At 45.6% G+C, this 20,499-nt stretch overlaps 1 protein-coding gene across 4 annotated transcripts in view; it reads left to right on the forward strand.

The window, feature by feature from the left end:
- LOC138580215 (alpha-2-macroglobulin-like protein 1) overlaps positions 1 to 20,499 on the forward strand; it is a 1,347,911-nt gene that overhangs the window by 848,207 nt on the left and 479,205 nt on the right. The window lies entirely within an intron of this gene.

Below are 20,499 nucleotides of genomic sequence, written 5' to 3' on the forward strand. Positions count from 1 at the left end.
TTTCACTCTCTTATATAGAAACAGTTGATTTTGACATAACACCTAATGCATGCTAACCATGTTTCAGTTAAACTACATTTGCAATAAAAATGCTTAACCTATGAGGACAACCATGTTATTGAAAAAAACTAAAATAAAACCACATTTAATCTACCAACTCAGTTTGTCTATTTACTTTACTCGCTATTAAACTAAAATGTTTTACTTCAACACTAAAACTCGAAAAAACCTGTCTTGCTACTGGTGCTACGGGCTAATAGCCTTATTGACCTTGGGAGGAGTCATTATCATTTGGAATAATGACGCTACCCCAACTTCTTGCTCTCGGTTTCTTCTCTGGCCATAAATTGGAGCTGAGTCATTATCCCATAATAGTGACCCCATCACGTTCTAGGAGGTTATTATAATATTGAAGTGTTTGAAGAAGACATAAAATAATACCATCAATTCAAGAGAAAACTACAGAGGAATAAGAAAGAAACTAATTGCTATAAGTGTGCAAGTAAAAACATTCAAAGATCTTTCCACGTTAACAATACAAAATAAGCCAAGAGAAAAAGTTAAAATGGCTCTGACGACGCTCAAAGTAATGGGTTAAGAATGAATATAAAGCACACCTTGAGAAACACTTGTTGGCCGTAATTAAATGAGTATAAATTCTAATATGTAATGTATACTTTATTTTATTTAGAGGTGTCACTTGGTTAACTATCAAACCTTTCACACCATATACATGTAAAATGAAATAGCATGAAAACACATGTATTACAATATATAAAGTATGATGTAACCCAAGTTAAATGGATTTGCATGATTTTACCATCGCGGATTGGCCGCAACGGAATAGTCTGCATGGGAAATGATTGCAACACCGAAATGTTCGTACATTTCCCATACGGGCATCCATTAAAATCACACAGATTCAAAGTGACACCCATACAGACACACTCACTCACTCACTCACTCACTCACTCACTCCCGCACCCCACCCCCAATCCCCTATTTACCTTTCCTACAGACACACTGCGTCTCTGCGGTGCCGGTTCTCTTTCACTTCTGTGATCGGGAACGGGCGCCGCAGGGTCCTTTTCTTTCTTTTTTTTTTCTTTCGGTTAGCTACAACTGTGTCCCCCGCAACCCCCTCCCTCTATACTGTATATTATAGTGAGCGGGGTGTTGCAGGGGACACCACCGCAGCCCCGACATTATTTATTTACTTTTTTTCTTTTTGCTCGGGTGTGCTGCCGGGGTGTCCCCTGCAACACCCCGCTCACTCTACTGCAGATTATAGTGAGCGTCATTATACTATACAGTATAGTGAGCGGGGTGTTGCAGGGGACAACCCCGCAGCCCCTGGCTTTTTTGTCTGGCGGGGCCCTGTTCGGTGTCCCCCGCAACACTCCGCTCACTGTAGTGTCACTGTAGTGTCACTGTAGTGAGCGGTGTGTTGCGGGGGACATCCACAAGGGCCCATACCAACCTCAGTGAAAGACCTAAACACATACCACTTTTGGTAGTTAGAACTTTTCGTGGTGTGTGTTTTAGGTCTTTTGGTGGGGTCTGTAATTTTGATACAGACTTTTCGTCCTATTACAGCTAAATAGGTTGACTATTACAAATTGATGCCCTTGTGTATCAATAATTGTTATAATATGTGTCCACAATCTATAAACAACATTGGACAGAAAAATAGAATTACCAGACACGATGAAAGCCCGGTGCTCATCCGTATCGAAAGATAAAATATTGTGCAAATAAATACAGTAATTGTGTATATGCAAAGAATGTAATAAGATGCATTGTGTCAACAGCTGTCGAGCGGTCACTAATAAATGTTGACATAATCTGCACTTCCGCTCTACAAGAATCATATTATACCTTGGCCCAATCACCATAAGTGACGGGAGGTGGATACATCTAAGTAGCATTATGAAACAACGCAAGCTTATCAGAGACAGTAAGGAGGTGTTTTGAATGGATGAGATATTGAAATGCCTGCATTGAGTATTCCACCAGAGTTTTCTTAGAACGTACGTATTTGATATTCGGAATATATGCTCTGATCCCATCGATAAGCCTCTTATAGTGTTGGCTATTAGGTGGCGCTAAAGCGCCACCAGTAATCTAAATCCATTGCATCAGAGTAAGGCTAGGGAGAAATGGCATATGAGGAGGGATACAAAGCTTGTAGGTGTTTATTGGGAATGTACCCACCTATTGACTGCCCATGGCCATGTTAATCTCTATGGCCATTCCCACCCACTTCCTGACCCCTCCACCCCCTGGCCCAAAACACCCTTTTGAGCTAGGTTTCAAGACTTATGATCAAACTTTGAGTTCCAAGTGCCTGCCAGTGTTTTTTTAAAAGAGGTCTTCTGAAAGTTAATGATTTAATTGGAGCTGTAAACATGCTACTGGTGCAATACACATTTTTTAACAAGATCAGCCTTCAGTCATTTGATTTATAAGCACTACAGGTGCACTTCACAGAAGTCTTGTTAAAACAAGTATTGGCAAAGCCAACTGTTTTGGCTTGTGTACAGGTTTGAGACATTTGCCAGGCACTGCTATTATATGGCCAGTTACAAGCACCATTCTGCAGCTGCTAACATAAATGGTCAGTGATTACCATCCCATTAATGCCTGCAAATGCCTTTCCCAGGCCTACAATAAAGCCAAAACTATTGGCATAGCCAATGCTTGTTTTATGTTGTAGAGGAGGAGTCAAGTACCCCTACTCCACCTACCCCGCCTAAATTACCTGAGAAGTATGGACCAAAGTATGTGACGTATACTACACCAATCAGAAAGCAATAAGAAGAGCAACGACTCTGTGCAGTACCCATAAGAATACCTATACCTGAAAATATGGGAAGTGAAGTACCCATTAAGGAACCCATACCTACATCCAAGACAATATGATGGCCGTTTGATCACGATTCCTGATGAAACAAAGAAAATTAATGACCAGGATGAATGGTGATGTCATACAAAACTGATACAAACCCATATAGAAGATAACCAGACCAGAGAGGCAGGTGATTTATGAAGAACAAAGAAGTACTAAGGATAAGTGACTGTGATGCTGGAAATGCATCGGACGGACAGGGCCTCTGTATCATTGTCCTTCACTCCTTTTTATCGTGTGTACTGTCATGTATTCCGCGCAGGAGTTCATGTGGGACTCCTGGCGGTGCAGCTCTCTCCTTTGGTTTTGGTGAACAGACCCCATGGGATACCCTTATGGCACCCATGGGTCGGGCTACAACCCTGTGCCCCTAGTGTATGTTTTTGGGCATCTGTGTGTGGCCCACAGAGCAGGGTACGGGCTCGTGGCAGCTCCGTGCTGAATTGACTGCTGCCCTGTGCGTCCTCCATTTTGGGATGCCCAGGCCCTGTCATTGGAATCGGTAGATTCCTGATGGAGACAAGATGGCCCCCGTGGCCTCTGGCCTTCCATCGCTTGTTACCTTGATCTTCCCGAAGTCCCGGGAAGCCCTGACTCTGTCTCTTCCCCCTGACTGGCTGCTGGGTGGAAGTTCCATATATGGTAGTGTGGGAAAGTGCTGACCAGACTGGCTGGAGCCTTCCCAACGACCGTATGTTGTGGGAATGCCTGTGGGTGGGACCTGGGTGAATGGAGTGTGTGACGAATATGCGTTGTGGGTGTCTAGTATCTGGTGTTTGACACAATGACTGAGACAGCCCGGCCCGAAACTGGTATGAATGCAGTGTGGAGTGTTGAATGGCTGGGTAATTGTCCCAATACACAACTTGTTGTGAGTGTCTGGAGAGAAGTGAATGGCCTGAATACACTATGCACCTGATTGGCTGCCTGCCTGCATGAATGCCCTTCGCAGTGATTGGATGCTTGAGTATGACCCAGCGGAAATAATGGGAGATCAACAGTATATCTGGGGACCTCTCACTGCTAGGATTCGTGTTCAGAAGCTGAAGTCCACTACGACCAGTAACTGGAGTGAAACTGAAGCTTGATCTTGAAGCCCTGCTGGAAGAGAAGAATTGCTGTTTCCCTTCTTCATCAATCTGAAAGCTGCTGTGTCTCCAAGGACTGACCCAGAGAGGACCTGGTAAGGCTCCCTCTTCACGAGCTACAAGGGACCATTGTGCACTGCTAATCTTTGCCAGAGTTCCCTGGTAGACAGACCTACGACAGGATGCCGACCGGAGACAGGGCCACTGCGGAATCACAAGGAGAAGTACCTGGACACTGTTGCCCATCACCGTCGACGACCATCGTCGCTGACCGGAGCCACTGTGCTCCCTTTGCCTAAGTAACATTTGATCCAAGGATGCTTTCGCCTGCACCGTCGACCACTTTGTCCCACCGGAGAAAGTCGAGGCTGCTGACGCACTGAGGAGCATCTGCCGGTGGGTTTCCCACCTCCTAAAGACCACAGAGACCCCGACGACTCAACGCTCTTACTGGGCCACAGTTCTTCAAACTCTTTGCGGTCCTGAACTATCGTCACCGAGGTGCACCGCACGCCTCTTCCTTGCAGGACGCCAACGCTCCATCATCGACGAGCACCCATAGGAACGAAACTGCTACCTCACCGTCGTCGTTCAACCCTTTTTCCTCGTGGGATCTCGATGATCCGTGGCTCCTGGGAGCCGCTCAAGAAGGATCCGTCAACGACCCGACGACAAACTCTGATATTCCAGGTACATTGGGGTTGTAGAAATATTTTAGAAGGAAATAAGACTTATAGAACAACATATAGACTGGGCTTGTATGATATCTCTTTATTTACAGGTTGCCCAGGTGGGGGGATCTCCACACAGAACTGTGTTTAACGGTAGAGGCCAGTATTCTGCCAATTGTTCTTACCAATGGCTTTCCTCCTAAATCTATTGTTGGTTACCTTTATTAAGTGATCCGTGTGACATTTAACCAGAGTATAGTTGATGCACTTTAATGGGATCTAATGATAATAGTGATACCACTTAGACCTGTATATATTTGCCATTATAGAGTAACTAAGCACAAAGTGAGTTATTGTGATTGTATATAACCTTGAACTTAATCATATAAAAACTGTGTTTTAACTAATACAGTTTGTGGACATTCCTTTGTGGGGGTTTGGGGTCTACACTGTACCTAAGAACCAGCCTGCATCACCTCCTCAATCATCACGACCACAATACCAATAATAGAGAATCTTGGCAGGGGTCCTCTGTGCCTCTCCTCTGCCATATAGAGAGCAGAAGTACCGACTCCCCCTCCAGTCTTTACAGTGACGTCTTGGGATCAAGATGAAGAGACCTATGCCATAAGCATGATGAAGATACTTAGTTACATTTAAATGTGTACAGATGCAATGAAACGCAAGCAGCAAAGCAATCATGAAGCTAGCCACCTGCTTGTAGTGAATAGATTGCGTCAAGCACCAACATATACATATACACCTCATAGAAACACATGGATTAAATAAAGAATGAATGTTCCACTACTTATAAAGCAGTTTTGAGCAACGAGGAAGGCCTCAATACAGTGTCGCAGTTACAAAAGCAATTGAATTAAACAGAATATATTTCAGCTAAGGAGTTGGATGAACCAAAGAGCCAAGGTCTTATCAAAACTAGAATTGGCTGACATTAGATACAATTGACGCGAAAGAACAGAAGCTCCTGTTCAAGAAGGTCATGTGAAAACAAAAGACCTCAGAGGACTATTGGAGAATAAAATCAAATACACGAAAAGGCTCAAATCGTGGTGTCCAGTCACGTGATGGAAGGAAGTTGGACGCACAAGGAGCTCACACCTACGCACGGAAGCCAGACAGTACCCATACTCCTTAAAAAATCTCAGAGAACAGTACAGAGTCAAGGCCAACTTCAAACACTAATTGACACTGAACCATTTAGGTGATGATGGAGTTTACTTTTAATTGGTGGGAAGCTAGTATCAAGACAAGCTCACCCGCACCTGGTTGTTCAGTCTGCATGCTGCTCACGTAGGTGGAAAGTTACTGATGGGGGGTTAGTAGCCAACCAATTGTAGAGGACCACGTAGTTGGGGGTTCTATGGTTTATGTAGCCAATGGGACCTCGTACAATTAGTGACGTTCATAGTGGCCATTTTGAAGGGAGGGCTTAGTTTCCCCACCTGATGTGAAGTGTCCAATTATTTCTCTTTGTTACTCTATACAGATATAACACCAATGCTTAGTTATTCACTTAGGACCAATCCCACTTCCCGATAGGTTTTAGAAGTTTGCCGCGTAGGATGACGTTGGTAATGACGCAGGTCAACGCGTCAGCTATGACCAATTTCGGGTTTAAGAACATAGCTTTTTTATGAAATGTTCGAGAGTTGAGTATCGAGCGATTGCTGATGTTGGTTGCACTCCCTGTTTTAGTTACTTCCATTAAAACAGACAAACTTTTGCCAAGCTATTTGTGTCATGGGAATTATTGATGTCTGATTAAAATCTGCATCCCCATCCATCTCAAGGGTATTGCTACTCATCTAAAAGGGCTGGAAGTCTACAGTTCAATGTTGCTTCTGTAATTACAAAAAATGAAGAGCTAAATCTCTTGTAAAATGAGCTTGCCAAAATAGCCCAATACCGAGTCAACAATGGAAGGGGACATTAGTAAATAAAGCAAGCTATGTTTGATTTTTAGTAAGGTCGGTAAGAAGACTGTTGGGCAAAAAAGTCTGTTTCCTGAACTGGAAAGTTCTGATGTAATCCTAAGGCAGAGCGCCACATCTTGCCTTCCAAGCTTTTTAGCCAATTACTGCAATTCTGTGGGAATGTTTCCAAGCCATATTTATTTATTTAATTATATGTAAAGCTCACCTTCACCAACGAGTGCATCATGGCGCTAACTGAGAGGCATTAAGCAGCAGGAAGGAGAAGTCGGATGAGCACCAAAATAAAAAGGTTTTCAATGATCAGTGAAACAGAAGATGGTCCTGCGTGGCACACAGGGCCAGTGGAAGGGAGCTCCATGGCAGGGCTGCCACTCTTGAAAGGGAGCGGCCCCCGGATTTGGAATGATAAAAGCAGGGAATCTGAATGCAAAGTAGGGAAGCTGAACTTAAGGGATGAGAGGGCACGTATGGAGGACATTTTTCCCGTAGGAACTCAGGACCGGTGGCATAGAAAGCCCGGTGCACAATAGTGTTTTTAATTCAATAGGCTTCAAAACAGGAAGCCAGTGTAATGTGGCAAGAATAGGGGAGAAGTTGCCCGTAAAGGAGTCTCAGTCGCCACTCGCGTGCTGTGTTCTCTAGAACATGCAAGCAATGGAACAAAAAAGGAGGCTGAGCCAGGTACAGGGTATTAAAATATTCCAAGTAGCCAGAGACCATGGAAGATACCACCAAGGCATGGAAATGCAGTGGTAGAAAAGGGAGGACTTTAAGTAAAACCTTAAGTTTGAAGTAGACCGACTGACAGACAGACAGATCTAACCTGGGACTCAATGGACAGAGAGGATGACAGAGAGGTTCTTAACTACCTGAAACTGCTTGGACAGGGGGCCGAGGGCAGGAGGCCAAACGACTACAATCCACAACGCAGAACTCGAAGCTGGAACTAGCCCCAGAACATTGATTTTATTGCCATTCAGAAGAAGCCACTTGTTGCTCATTCAGGTGTTAATCAAGGGAAGACAGGCCTGGCGGTGTGAAGCCATACGCTGCTGTGACACATCCAGGTGAACCAATATTTGGGTGTCATCTGTGTACAAATAGCACCTAAAACCGAAAGAGTGGATACGGTTCACCAAAGGCTGGATGTAGACATTAAAGAGAAGGGGAGAGAGAGAGCAGCACCCTGTGGTATCCCGCAAGAGAAAGGAGCGGGGGCTGAAAGAAAAGGGGAGAGAAAAAGAGATTGTGAACGGCCAGACAGAAAAGAGCGGAACCATGCGAGTGCCGAGCCAGTCTCCCACTGAGGATAGCCTGCCCGCCAAAATGGAATGATCAATGGTGTAGAAGGCGGTCGAGTAAAATTAGCGTCCCAACACATCCCTGATTCACAAGGCGGACCAGGTCATCCACAACTAACAGTCAGTCCCTCGCCTGGGCTGGAAACCTGAATGAAACCTGTCAAGGAACCCAGAATCCTCTAGGAAAGAACTTCATGAGGAAAGGGAGAAGGGAAATAGGCCAGAAATTAGCAAGAATAGTGGAATCCAGAGATGTTTTTTTAAAGAGAGGAATCATCAAGGAGTGTTTAAGAGTAGGAGGAATAAAGCTATCGAAAAAGGAGCTGTTCATAGCGGATGACACCCGAGAACTAATCAAAGGAAAAGAAACAACGGGATAGGATCAAAAGGGGAAACTGAATTTAAGGCCATTTGTGGTCCTGGTGATATCCAGATTCTTAAAGACTAGAAAAATCGCCCAGGAATGAGAGGAAGCTGAAGGACTACTGAGCCCGGCAGCAGGTAGTGACCGGGACCATAGTAAACTATTTTCTGGCAGATGGTAGCAATCTTATCCAGAAAAAATTCAGAGAGGTAGTCACACAAGACTTGTCAAAATGCAATGGGATTCGTTGAGTCAGAAGATGACGAAGACTGAACTGCCCCCTGGGCTGGTACACAGCAGACACCACACGCGAGGAAAAGAATGAGTGTTTGGCCTCAAAGACAGCTGCTTGAAATAGGGCAGCTGCTCTACGCAGTGTCAACCGGTCTGTAGCGCTATAAGAAAAATGCCATTGGCGTTCCGCCTGCCACCGTAAGAGGCGGAGGTCAGATAACTCGACCGTGAACCCTGGCTTACAGGGGAGCCTGCAGCATTTAGCTTTCTTCAGAGGAGCCAGCAGATCAGCTGCAGAGGAGAAGGCTGTGGTGAGTAAAACCAAATCAGCTGTATTAGAAGAAGAACAAATTGTAATGATGTTGTCTGCAATATAATATAATATGCCCAGTATAATGCATGTTTGATAGATTTCCAACAAACCCTCAAGCAACGAGCCACACGAGGAACACGTGAATCTTTTTGTAAGCTGAAATTTGCTTAATGATTTTGAAGTAGCACAACTCTTCTAACACAACCTAATGTTTGCACAGCTTAAAAGTACTCCAAGAAATGTAAACTGGATAACTTTCTCTATTCTTTTACCATCTATAGTCCAAATTGGAATGCACTTTAGATGAGATTTGCCACATATCAGTATATTAGTTTAATTACAATTGCTCTTAGGATAACAGGCCTTAGAATAATAAGCTAGAGCATGCAGAACATGCTGAAGACCAATCTGCGCCTGATCCATGATGACAACATCATCTGTGTACCTAACCAAGATATCAGCAATGTATTAACTCTGGGAGGAGAGCAATGTCTGTGAAACCTAGCCAAGATATCAGCAACGTATCAACTCTGGGAGGAAAGCAATGTCTGTGTAGCCTAGTCAAGATATCAGCAATGTATCAACTCTGGGAGGAGAGCAATGTCTGCGTAACCTAGTCAAGATATCAGCAATGTATCAACTCTGGGAGGAAAGCAATGTCTGTGTAGCCTAGTCAAGATATCAGCAATGTATCAACTCTGGGAGGAGAGCAATGTCTGTTTAACCTAGTCAAGATATCAGCAATGTATCAACTCTGGGAGGAAAGTAATGTCTGTGTAACCTAGTCAAGATATCAGCAATGCATCAACTCTGGGAGGAAAGCAATGTCTGTTTAACCTAGTCAAGATACCAGCAATGTATCAACTCTGGGAGGAGAGCAATGTCTGTTTAACCTAGTCAAGATATCAGCAATGTATCAACTCTGGGAGGAGAGCAATGTCTGCGTAACCTAGTCAAGATATCAGCAATGTATCAACTCTGGGAGGAAAGTAATGTCTGCGTAACGTAGCCAAGATATAATTCTGGGAAAAAAGCAATATTTCAAGTATGTCTGATATATGTATACATTAAACATCAGAGGTGCAATAATAGACCACTGTTGTAATCCAGCTTTAGTAGATATAGTATCAGATAATGTACCCATGTTGACCAATCACCTGAAAAAAGCAGGTAACTCAGATGCAGCATTGGCAAAGGCAAAGCCCAAGCATTCATTCCTTAGATAGCAGTTGACGATGGCGCAGGGGCTGAAAGAAAAGGGGAGAGCAAAAGAGATTGTGAACGGCCAGACAGAAAAGAGCTATTTCTAAGGATTTTTTGCAATTTCTAAGTTCTTTTTTGCAATTAGTTGGATCATTCCGGGACCTTTTTTATAATCATTTTTACCAAGAATCCGGCACTATGAAATCATTGGTTATTATTTTAGATAACTCATTCAGTAATCGAGACATCGTTAAAGTTTTCTTTTTAATTGTGAAATAGCCCAGCGGTCTATGGGTTTCGGTACTTTAGTCAGGTCACCAATATCATCATGAGAATAGCAAATGTCTCAGAGAACCAACATTTAAGATGTCCTATTTTGTTTCGATGTGGTGTAAATTTAAAATTGTTACTGACTATTTCCTCTCTCGACCCCTCTGTAACCATGGTCGACCTGCACTTATTTCTGTTGTTGTTTTTCTTTTTGTTTTAGTTCTAAACTGTCTGTCTATTTCAAGAGTTTTGCCGCCCAGTTACCTGAGGATTTGGTGCACAGTACAAATAAAGAAACTAAATTAAACTAAAGGCACAAAGAGGTGAATCGTCAGGGCACATCATTATTCTCTACGGCATATGAGCAAACAGTAAAAGTGTGACCAAATGAACGTGTGGCCATAGGAGTGCCCCAAAAAGGAACAACTGAAAAATAATAGATAGTTTTTTTTAATGTACAGTTTGTTCCATTGGAAAAAAGAACTGATATTGATTGCAATGAGGGAGAAAAAAAGGAGTTGAGTCAATGTTAATGAAATGCATTAAAAAGTCAGTTTTATGTTTTAAAATAAGTAGTTACACAAAGATACATCTCCTGCAGGCCCTAAGTGTTTTAGTGACCGCTCCATTTCACGCTGTCTGCCGACTGTGCCAGCAAGCATTGTGACGTAACATGCAACAATAATAACATAATAAGTTACTACAGATGAGTGGGGATTAAATGTTCTCAATACAGGCGAGTATGTGGGCAACAGAAAATGATGTGCAGACTTTGCAGTCTCCCATAAAAGCCACTGAGGTGTTCAGTGACCCCGTGGAAGCCCGAGGCTGAAGGCGTGAATGCGCAGATCTTGGCGGTAGCATGCAATATTGTTGGAGGTATTAAATCCACTGTATGGCATGGTCACTTTAACCCCACCCCCCCTTTGATGCCTGGTGTCTTGCTCGCTCAGGTGAAAAATATCTTCCAGTTCTGAATATGTAGAGTGTGAAGTGCAGCGTCGTGCCGCGGGAAACTGCCATCTTTTCGCTCCGCCCCCCTCCCAGTCGAAACTTGCTAACTTTAAAGGACCATTAAACATTTCACAAGAAAATGAAACTGCAGCTAGTGTCTCAGGAAAACTGCCCACTGAAATAACACATTTATGCTCTTCCAGACCAGCTAGGTCATAGTCAAACCGTTAATCTACATGAAAACAGAGCTCTGTGAGCTGTTTTAAAAAAATAAGAATGTTATGTATTATTTTGTTGCACACTTGTAAGACAGAGTTAAACAAATATTTAATTCTGGAAGAAAGCATCATTCATTCATGGTCAATGGTTGCTGCACACCACAGTATAGGCACATCCCTATCTAAGTTAAATCCTGCACAACTGGTGCCATTATAGTACCGAAAAGTAGTGATTTGCATTCGAGCAATGCTCTGATTATTTATCGGTAATCTTCATTGCTCTAGTCTCACTCGTCCTCGTCCCAGTACTTACTACATGGCGACATTTCGCCTTCATAGAGTATGTACTGGACGAGGAAGAGGATCATGGAGGTAAGTTTACAAACTGCTCTGAAACTACTTTTGTAACTAAAATAGACATGTGAGATTGGAATGCACCACTGGAGTTAGAAAGTGAATTGCAACACCAGTGGCAGAGTGGCTGCATTCTCTCACATAGACACTCTGCACACTCACTCCAGACGTGCAAGTCACACTTTCAGAGGCAGCAGAGTTATCATTCTGGTGTCTGCACTACAGGATAGGTCTCCCAGGCACATCATCTCCTCATGTACTAGTGTGAGTGAGAACACTCAAGACTTTGTCAGCTCCTGTGTCCTCTGAGAGGAACGCGGAATCACGAAGCGCTTGTCTCTATGTGCATTTTATTCCCACTGCCTCAGAAAAAAGAACAGTCTTTTACTACACAAGGCAACGAGTGTGCATTAAAAGCCTGGTCTGGGATCAAGTCTAGACTGTGTCCTAATCTGAACTACACATGTTCAATTTAAGGGTACAGTTGCCCTACGCACTCAAGAGGAAGATCTGTGTTTTCATGAGTCAACTGGCATTGTCTTGAGTGAAAGTCTTAAGCTACAGCATGTGTTTTGCACATTGCTTGCCCCTTTCACCCAGGCTTCCTGGTCAGAGCAATGCTAATGACACACACAAATGCACGTTCGACCTCTAGGGTTTAAACCCGTTCGGTGGCAGTCATGAGGAGATTCCAGCAACTGCCAGGCCATATGCATACTTGCCAACCCTACCGATTTAGGTGGTAGGATACTGCTTTTTAAGCAGTCCTACCGCCTACCGATTTATTGTCAACAAATACCGATTTAAAAAAAAAAAGTTTTTTTTGTTTTTTTTAAAAAAAAAATTTTTGGCCACGCCAGCTTGGGGGAGTCTTTTAAGGGCTTCCCCCGAGCTGGCGTAGCGGGTGAAGGTGCAGCATACAGGCTTTTGATGTAAAAGGCGCCCACGGCAGCGGGCTAAATTTGCCCCTCCGCCGCAGATGCCTTTGACAAAAGGCGCCATTAGCCCCCACCAGGCCAGCTCAGGGGAGTCTTTCAAGGGCTCCCCCGAGCTGCCGGGGTGGCAGACGGCGTGGCAGGTACCTCATTGTCATTGAATGCACCCGTGGCGGCGGGCTCATTCAATGACAATGGGCTGCTGATGTGCCCTATTCCTATCATTACCTACTCGCCTGACTATTTTCGAAACTTTAAGATTCCTACAGATTTTTGGTCACAGAATGTTGCCATGTATGCATATGTGTAATTAAACACATAAACAATGGACTGTGTTGCTGCCTGACACATGCACTGGTTGGGCTTGTGGTTAGCTGGCTGGGTGGATGGAAGGGTGGGGTGGTGATGACTTCAAATTGCAATATCATTGCTGAGAACATCACGTGACTCTTTCAGTTGGTTAGGTCTCATCTGTACGTTTTCAGTCACAGTCTACTTTCCTGAATTAGCCAGATTAAAAAAAGGCATTGCTTTGTTTGCTCAGAGTCAGCTAAACGTGGGGGGGGGCATACTGGTATATGTTGGAGGGCCCTGTGGGGTGACTACCTACCTACTCTTTCTTTAGCTCAGCCTCTGCCACTGGGAAGGGGGATGCACCGGGACAGAGAGGCAGTGGTGTCTACAGGAATCATGGGGGAACAGAGGGTGCCACGGGCAAAAGTAGTAGGGCCTCCTATAAAAGGGCAATGTGTATACTTTTCCCAACGTGGGCAAAGTAGTGCAAAATGGCCCAGGGGAGGTACAAATTGTGCATTTATACATCAAGCAATTCTGTTGGAAACGCACAAAAAATTATTCTAATACTTCTGACGCCAGGGCATCAACTGTAAGCAATAGACATGACACCAGTTTTAATACTGACCCAGGAGAACATGCAGTGCGCAGCATTGGGTTCAGATGTGCCAGAATATAAACAACTTAACTTCAAAGTACACTGTAGTGTTGATCAAATACTACAGGGTTCTGTCAATTAACAGTGACCTGTGTGGTTCAATTACGGGGGTTGATCATAAAAGTGCCAACCTGCCTGAGGTCATGTTTAAATATGCCATGATTCTCTTAAACACGGCAGTGTTCAGTGCAAAGTGCCAACCTGCCAGTTAAGCATAATGCCTACTCACAGTCAACATAATGCCAGTCCCAGCAGTACCATGCCAACCTTGCCCAAACCAGCACCTGAATTACATTTTCTGATGTAAATGCAGGCTCAAATACACCAATAATTACATCACATGGCTGGACAGGCACCACATGTAATGTATACCTTTACAGGGCTCACAATAAATTGCCAAGTGCAACTTCAAAAGCCCCACTAATTGTCTTATATTGTTGGTGAAGTCACCATATATGTAAGGTAGAGCCCCACGAGTCCACACTTAAGTGACCAAACACAGGCTAAAAGTCACAAAATGTAAGGTACAGCCTCACAGGCCATACGCAGGTGCTGTTCATCTGTTGGGTACTTCCACTGGTTGCTTTTCCGGGGACCAGAATCAAATATGGAAGCCTTTTAACATATATCTGTCTGTGGGAGACTGGTTACCCCTCCCTGAGAGTAGGAGCAAGAAGAATTACTCACACCATCTAAACTGCGCTGCTGTTTGCTGTTTGTAGTGCATACATCTCAAGAGAGAATGAAGAACACAGGATCTCATGTCACTCATTTATTTTACGAAAAACATTATACGGTGTAGACAGAAGGACGTAACAATCGGCTAAACCAAAAACATAAGCAAGTTAACAATAGTTCAAAGATCAATCATCATTACACTTCGCTACTTACAAAAATATTTAACACAAACATTTGTGACTGGGGGTTAGTATGCTGAGATTTACGTGACACTTATAGACACAAATAGCACAGCGCTAAAACGGCAAATGCTGCCGAATACAGAGTTATGCTGTGATCTTGATTTTATATCAGATTTCTCTTGCTGCACATTAAGTTTCTGGAAGTGCAGTTGTAAATGATGTGCTATTATTCTGTGTCTTCTTTCATTTTAGGAGCACACATAGAAGAAAGCATGGTATTTGAATTTCTTTCTGAAATTGTTGACACGTGTTTCGGCTCTTTTACTCGTGATGCACTGTACCCACGTGTTCATGACATATATATTTATTTATGTATTTATTTATTTTTGCATTTTTAAAGCGCTCACACAGCTCGGGGGCCTTGAGGCGCTGTTACAGGAATATGCCTCCAAGCTGTGTATTTATAATGCGCTTAATGTCTGGAGGTTTCTAAGCGCGGACCCAGGGATCGAACTTGTGTTGCTTTGTGTCATCTTGTTTCCAAGACGAGCACATTGCCGCTGAGCTACCCTCCGGGGACATATATAGATATTATTGAGCCATCTTCAGGATATATAACTCATTCTAGTACAGGATAAGTCAAATGACAACCCCAGTGTTCACATTACCTACAATATAAAATCTAACATTGGTTTCACATCATGGTTGGACATCTCTCTTAGGACTCTTATTGATGGTCTATTCTACCATTAAGGCAATTAAAAACGGCGTACTACCTTTCATTAAGGCAGGTAACATAGGCAGTATATAGGGAAACTATTTCCAGTCAAAGTACTTGGTTTTGCCCAATTTCATCTTGAAATTTCATCATTCATCTTGAATATGCGGCCGCATGCGGCATTGAAGAAGGGGGTACAGGATTGCATCCGGGAGGCGGTGCCCACCCTGGCCCTACCCTAGTGACGCAACTGCATGATAGAGGGGGGGATTGCCCCTGTTCCTCACCTATCTCCACCACTCGGCAGCAGGAATGCACTGAAACATGCATGAAGGCCCCCAAGGGGGTGTCTACCCCATTGCTCCTGCCCTAGCTCCACCAGTGGTCAGGGTGATTGCAACGGCATACAGAGAAGTGCCCCAGAGTGGTGACCTCTCCTAGGTACACCACTGGGCACACCCATATCTCACAACAGCCCCATGGATTATGAAAAAGGAGGATACTGCCCAATATTTTAATAGTCAAATCCAACAGAGAGATTGGCTTACAGTTCCCTGGACTTGATTTCAGCCAATTCTTTCACATGGATAATTTAATAGCGGTCTTCCATAAGTCGAAGACCAGGAGCTAAAGAGATGCAAGAATCAAAACAACAGGACAGGAGCCCAGATTGTAGTATTTCAGCTACAAAAGTCAGTGGAAACAAAATCTGCACCCAGTAATTTATTTTAGAACTGTACCTTCGGCAATGCATGATCTTGATTAAAGGCAATGTCTAAATAGGGCCTATGGTAAGCCATTGTGTTCCATCCAAAATAACCTGCTTTCTCTGCTTGGCTTCAGACCCTGACAATATCTCCAAAAATTGATCCACCCAAGCACCCTCACTGATTATAGAAATGGGTGCCAGGCAAAAGCAGTGTAACCCCAATTAATCAATTGCTAGAACCCCTTACAATATTTATAAAAAAGCTTCCTTCCTGTTAAGATGGATTTCTGAACTCTAACCTGGTGGGCAGAGGTTCAGAAGGCCAGCCTAGTTTCTTGGAACAGGGTAACCTTCTGGACAAGACAGACCAATCAAGGTAGCATTGGCGGTGGTCAAAACTAGGTCCCAGGAGGTGTAAGGGTGATCAAAAGCCCACAAAGAGCACACACAGTAAACAACACCACAAATTACTCTCAGTCAGGTGTATATATCAAAAATACATAGGGCCTCATTACGACCTTCGCGGAATGGGTTAACGGGCTCCACTTATGGAGGTGGACCCGTTAAACCTGTTCTGTGAAATTACAAGGTCCCCTCGCGGGACCCGGTAAGGACGCCTGGTATAAACAGGCATTGTTACCGGGTCCCGCGAGGGGAGTAGGGAGGTAACAACGGGCCAGTCGTATTCGGCCCGTTGTTTGCTCCCTCTCCCATTCCCATTGAGCCCTATAGGGGCTCAGATGGGAATGGGGAAGGTCCGGGGCCGGGTGTCCAGAGGGAGGAATTACCGGGCCCTCCGAACTCGGAATGGCCCGGTAATTCCCCATTCTGGGAACCCGGTAAAGGAGCCCGGTTTGGCGGTAGCCATGGATCTAATGGCTCCATGGCTACCGCCAAACTCGTAATGAGGCCCATATACATTTATTAAAGGCCTTTTAAATAAAACACAAGATGAAACCACAGCAATATTAACAATACTAACACAACACTATACCAGGGAACATATATACAGTAACTATTGGCCTAAAGGAATATACAACAAGTAAGAATCCACGATCTGTAACAGAAGAGGGTTAGACAGTGTAATATACTTTAGGAAGTTCTTCAGGAGTCTCACCCCTAACTAATGGGCAGTCCAATCTCTATGAAGTGTGGAGACTTGGGCTCAAGAGTATTTTCAGCGCGACAGCACTCGATCGTGCGTTAAAGTACAAAATGGGTCACTTCAAGGGGCTGTAGTGTCGTAGGAAGGGGGGTAAGGCAATGGAGAATAGAGTTCCACTATTTGAGGAGGGTCTCCACAAGGGCACAGATCTATTTCCAGGAATCCAGAATAGGGTGGTAGTTTAGACTATCCTAACATAGGTGTGTGGCCTATACCCGGTATCCTGCCTCCCCTCACCCCAAGCCCAGGACCCACATCTGGCACAATGCCTCCCCACCACCAGAGCCCAGGTCCCAAACCTGACATTCAGCCTCCACTCCACCTGAGCCCAGGCCCCGCCCCTGGCATCTTGCTTCCTCATCATCCAGAGTGCAAGCCCTATACCTCGCACCCTGCCTCCCCACGACCCAGAACATACAACCCATACCTTGCACCCTGCCTACCCACCATCCAGAGCGTAGGCCCCATACCTAGCATCCTGCCACCACATGACCAGAGCCCAGGCCCCATAGCTGGAATCATGCCACCCACCTACAGGGCCCAGGCCCCATACCTGCCATCCTGCCTCCCCTCCACCAAAGCCCAGGCCCCATATCTAGCATCCTGCCTCCCCTCCACCAGAGCCCAGGCCCCACACCTGCCATCCCACATTCCCACCACCAGAGCCCAAGCCCCATATCTAGCATCCTGCCTCCCCTCCACCAGAGCCCAGGCCCCACACCTGCCATCCCACATTCCCACCACCAGAGCCCAAGTCCCATAGCTGGCATCCTGCCTCCACTCCACCAGAGCCCAGGCCCCACACTTAACATCCTGCCTCCCCTCCACCAGAGCCTATGCCCCAAAGCTAGCATCCTGCCTCCCCTCCACCCCAACAGTGAACGCCCCATCCCTGGCATTCCCCCCATCCAGACCCATGCCCCTACCCACCATCTGAATATGAGTCCCAAACTTGGCAAGCTGCCTCCACACCACCAGAGCCCAGGCCCCATACAGAGAAATCCTGCCGCCACCATCAGAGTTCTAGCCCCATAATTGGGATCCAGCGCCCCTCCACCAGAGCCCAGGCAACACACCTGTCATCCTGCCTCCCCTCCACCTGAGCCCAGGCTCCACACCTGGCATCTTGCTTCCTCATCATCCAGAGTGCAATCCCCATATCTCGCACCCTGACTCCCCACGACCCAGAACATACAACCCATAACTTGCACCCTGCATCCCCACCATCCAGAGCCCAGTTCCCACACTTAGCATCCTGCCTCCCCTCCACCAGAGCCTGGGCCCTATACCTGGTATTCATTGTACTGTATTTTATTGCATTTAGTGCAAACCAAGCTCAAGGGCAGTGGAGCACTTTACCACAGAAGGGTGTTAGAATTGGGCATAGCATTTTATACAATCAATCCTGCCCCAGCATCAGATCTGAGTGTCCTACAACTGGCACCCTACCTCCCCAACAGTGGAGACCAGGCCCCATACCTGCCCCCCGGCTCCCACCACCCACAGCACAAGTGCCATACCTAGAACCCTTCCTCCCCACCAGCAGAGCACAGACCCAATACCTGGCACCCTGCCTCACCACCAGCAAAGGCCAGGCTCCTTACCTGGTTTCTGCCTCCCAACCCACAAAACAGAAACCCCCATACCATCCTGCACCCTCTCCTCACCCATCCCTCCTCTCTACTCAAACAAGCCACCTACATTACCTAACTGGTACCACTCTTCCAGGTGGTGCTGTGTGGTGTGGGTGTCCTGGAACCACCAATGAGGACTCTAGACTGGAAAAGATATTGATGCTGGTCTGTGCATGGTGGTGGTGGCAGCCATGAGTGGTCTGGTCATGGAGTGTACTTGTGGTCCTTTGCACCTAACGGAACACAGTGGTCGAAGTGTAAGAAAGAAAAGTAGTGGAATGATGTTCCCTCTGCCCCGCCAGCTTTTCTGCACCCCCTACTCACCGTCACACCCCCTAATTCAAACGACATACCTGGATCTTTCTTTTTCTCCACTCCACTGTACTATTAAGACAGACGAAACACAATGGGCCTCATTATGACCCTGGCAGTACGGGGTAAACGGCACCGTAAAAGGTGCCGGCGCCGTTTACCCCATACCGCCTCATTATGAGGTGCCCTCCTGGTACCCAGGAAGCAACGCCTGGTCAAACGAGGCGTGCTTACTGGGTCCCACGAGGGGAAGAGGGAGCAAACAACGGGCCAACTCGTAATGGCCCATTGTTTAATTCCTCTCCCATTCCCATTTCAGCCCTATGGGGGCTGAAATGGGAATGGGGAAGGACCGGGTCCGGGTCCTTGGAGGGATGAATTACCAGGCCTTCTGAACTCGGAATGGCCCAGTAATTCCTCATTCTGAGGACCCGGACCCAGAACCGGACACGATTTCGGTGGCAGCCATGCCGCCAATAGCGGCATGGCCACCGCCGAGGTCGTAATGAGGCCCAATGAACGCAAAAATGCATTTAAATGACCACCATTAGTGTGTCATTGTCCCCCGCAGCATGCAGCTTTAAGCTGCCCCCCCTTTTCAATCAACCACCATTTGCACTTCCTTAGGGACATGCCCATAACTATAGCCACGCACCTCACACCCATTACCTGCAAAGACCGCTGTGCCTACAGCCATTCACATACATGCCAACATTTTGCAGCACCTGAGGGAGATTCTGTTACAGAAAGTAGAAGAATTAAATTCTCCCATTAGGATTGCATTGAAGAACAAATTAATTTAATCAGGAGAAAGTAAAAATAGCAACATTTATATTAAAAAAATCAGGAGTCACCTGCCTAAATTGGGAGGGTTAGCATTTCTGCATTCATAAGCAGATCACTGCCGGGCTGGGCTTTTTGGTTGCTTGCGATTCCCAAGCCAGTGTAACATCTCACTGTGCTATCTCGCAGGTGCTGGATAGGCAGGGGTGGACTGGCAACCAAAAGAGGCCCTGGAAAACATTTCAAAGTCGCCCCAAATTACATATTTTCAGCAAGCCCACTCCTTTCTCTATGAGAAAATTTGTAAATACTACACAACTAAAGGCCCAGGGTACATAGGCCGACCAGGAAATCTCCAGAGGTCCCTATAAACCAGTCCACCCCTGTGGATAGGTATTGTTTTAATTAAATAGACTGCTTGGGAATGGGGATATAAGACCAGTTCCGGAAATTGACAACATTTACTGGGGGAACTCACCCCACCCTACCCTTCACACTCAGGGTAGAGGGCAGTAGGTGAGGGACACGATTTCAAGTGGTGTGGGCTGGACTGGGGGTCTTAGCCAGGTGCTGAATAGTGTGGGCGCCCTAAATATAG

Source organism: Ambystoma mexicanum, chromosome 3p, assembly GCF_040938575.1.
Source record: "Ambystoma mexicanum isolate Mex_15411 chromosome 3p, UKY_AmexF1_1, whole genome shotgun sequence".
Classification (NCBI taxonomy): domain Eukaryota; kingdom Metazoa; phylum Chordata; class Amphibia; order Caudata; family Ambystomatidae; genus Ambystoma; species Ambystoma mexicanum.